The following is a 3,173-nucleotide window of genomic DNA, read 5'->3' on the forward strand; positions in this document are numbered from 1 at the left end:
TGCTAGCAGCTGCCCGGGGCCTCCTAGCATCTTCAGGTCTTGATTTCGGACACGTTGGCAGGGTATCGACGAGCTGTAACGCTGTAGTCTCCAGATCTCATTGCTGCTGAGCAAACCGCGCTGTCTTACCCGTGGCCCCTCCTCCGGCCGCGGCTCTGTAGATACCACCTTGGGAACAGGATCTGCCCACGACACACAGACCAGACTCCTCGCCGTGGGGAGTGGCTCCCTCCTCTCTCCGGTTCACTCTCCACTGACGCCTGCATGTCGCATCTGAAACCCCCCCAGGTCGGACCCTCCTCCCGTGAGGTGGCGGTCTCCACTCCCTCCCCTGGGCATCCTCACCACTTTCGTTTTGGTTGAAATTTGGGGTTTATTTATTTGAAATCCAGACTCCCTTGGGAACTGGGGGGTGCCTGTGTGCGCCTCCCTGGGTGTGCATTTCAGAGGGCGGCGGCCATCCTCCTCCCCTGGCGTATTGCAAGTGTATTCCTATGCACAGAGCGTCTCTGGGTCAGTTATTCATGAAGGAGAAGTTACCCAACAGAGATGACTTAAAACTGACCCGCTCTCCTCCCGGATGGAGCCCTTCCCGAGTCCAGCCGAGCAGAAATGAGTCACTGCTCCCAAGGTCACGACAAGGACCAGTGCCCGCGCGGCATTTGGGGAGCGTCACCCCGAGGGTTTCCTGGGCGGGAGTGTCACAACCAGGCCTGACCCCAGTGCCAGCGCATCAGGCCTCTGGGCAGGAAGGAAGCTTTGTCCGGCAGCCGGTGTGGAGACGGCGCCTTGGGACCCGCCCTGACGGGAAAGCGTGGCTGTTGTGTGACTTGCAGTGCCGGTGCCGTCTGTGTGACGCTCTCCACCTTTGTTTTGAGTTTTGCTGTGTGATCAGAAAACCTGAATCCTGTGAGAAGAAGTGCATTTTCAGTTGACGAATCAGCATCTTGTTCCCATGGCGATAACCCTAATTGACTATATCTATGAGGCATGTACCAGTTAATGGGGAAAGTACACCACTAACCACACATAGCTGCAGACCGTGTACATGGCTGATTAACCTAAATAAATCGTACAAGTGTCCGCATGCCGCAGCGACGTATCATCTTCACCCCGAGCTCTGGCTTCGGGAGAGAAGCCGTGGCCTGTGAGGCAGGCGAGGGAGGGAGAGAGAAACATGAATGAGGGAGAGTCACGGACCGGCTGCCTCCTGCTCGCCCCACAGTGGGGATAGAGCCTGCCACCCGGGCACGTGCCGCCCGGAACCGAACCCTGACCTCCTGGCTCCTAGGTCGACCCTCAGCCCCTGAGCCGTGCCGGCCGGGCTTTGCTGCTGTTTTTATCTCAACTGCGTGTGCCGTTGCCCAGAGCGGCTAAGCCGGGAATCGGGCCCTGCCCAGAGCTCTGTGGGCTGGTTACACAAAAGGAAACAAGCAAGGGCTTCGTGTGGGGACCCTGGTGACAGAAATCGGATTGGGGGCTGGGGCTGCAGGTGGGCCAGCTCTGTCCCGAGGCCTGGGTCTCAGGACACGCCTCCCTGTGCCCCTGTTTCTCCATCTTTCAAGTCTGGCTACAAAGAACCTAGAAACTTGATGTAGAGAAACTGCAGGGCCCGGCAAAGCAGAGGTCACGGAAACCCGGCCGGGAGCCCGGGCCCTGATTCTCGGGGGGATGGCCAGGCAGGTGTGTGGGGTGTCCGGGCGGGCGGGCGTGCAGGTGCCGTTTGGGGTAAATACCGACCTGCCAGACCCGGCTCGCTCATTGGAGCAGAAAAGCAAGAAAGCTGCCCGGCTGCCTGTGCGCCCTGTGCGGGTGGTGGCCCCGGGGAGCCGGGCGTGAGGGGAGCACAGGGACCTGGAGTTCCTGAGCCCTCGGGGCAGTGGCTGCAGGGCCCGGAGAGGGGATGGGTCTCCTTGTCCCTGACCAGCCAGCCCCTCCCTCCGCACCTGGTCTCTGGGAGGCACCTGAGGAGAGGCCTGGGCAGGAGACCGGTCCCTACCCCTGACCTCGGGGAGGGGGGCAGGGGCTGGAGGGAGACCCGTTCCCACCCCTGACCTCGGGGAGGGGGGCAGGGCTGGAGGGAGACCCGTCCCCACCCCTGACCTCGGGGAGGGGGGCAGGGGTTGGAGGGGGTCCATCCCCAGCGCCCAGTGGGCTCATCAGTCCTGCCTGTGGGATGAGGCCCAGAACGGAGGGTGGACAGCTCGGGCTGGTGGCTGGGGGGCGGGGAGGACGGGGGGAGGGGAGCCCTGCCTTCCCCCGCCTGTCCCTGTGTGACGCCCGTTCCCAGGGAGCGTGGTGGGGAAGGTACATGTTTCTCTCGGTTCTGTGAGGGGTTCTAGCAAGTTCCTGGAGCCCACAGAGCGGGTTGCAGGGACCTGCCTCATGCCAGGTGGGCACACAGGCTGGGGACTGGCGTTCAAGGGACGAGCCCTCACCTGGGAGCCTGAGCTGATTAGAGGAAGCCCAGCTGGTGGGACACACACGCACACGCACACACACGTGCACACACACATACGGACACACACATACACACACGCGCGCACACACACATGCACGCGCGCGCACACACACTGGGATCCACAGCAAAACTCCCGCGGGGCCGCCGTCAGGGAGGAAGCCGTTCTAACGTGAGGAAACATGGGAACAGAAGGTGGTTTTGTTTAAACGGAAATCACTGGGAGTTAGCACAGAGGGGAGAGGAGAGGTCCCCACCCCTGACCGTTCCTGTGTCAGCCTGGCTGGGCCCAGGGACACGGCCGAGTGGGGACCCGGCCAGAGGGCAGGTGTGGGGAGGGCACGCCCACTTGGCAGCTCTGAACAGGACGCCTCCGGGGGACCGGGGGGTTCTGGGGCTCGGACCCCGTGGCAGGTTTGGGGAGCGGGTTCTGCCTGGGGGTGTTGCCTCCGGAGTCTGAAGAATGAGCTGGTTAGTGAAAGGGCGGGAATGTGGAAGCAAATACCAGCTCCCACGCGGGGAGGGGCTCCCAAGGGGTCGCCACGGCGCCCGGGAGGTTTTCAAGGTGCAAGTTCGTGGTCTACGCGCCCCTCATGGCTCCCCCCACCCCCGTATGGCCCGTGCTGACCCGTCACGCTTTCGCAGGGATCAGCTTCAGAGTCCAACCCACCTGGTGCCCCTTCTCTCTCCCTTATCTCCTGCCTCCCCGTCCTCT

This window comes from Myotis davidii, unplaced genomic scaffold (genome assembly GCF_000327345.1).
Source record: "Myotis davidii unplaced genomic scaffold, ASM32734v1 scaffold698, whole genome shotgun sequence".
NCBI lineage: Eukaryota > Metazoa > Chordata > Mammalia > Chiroptera > Vespertilionidae > Myotis > Myotis davidii.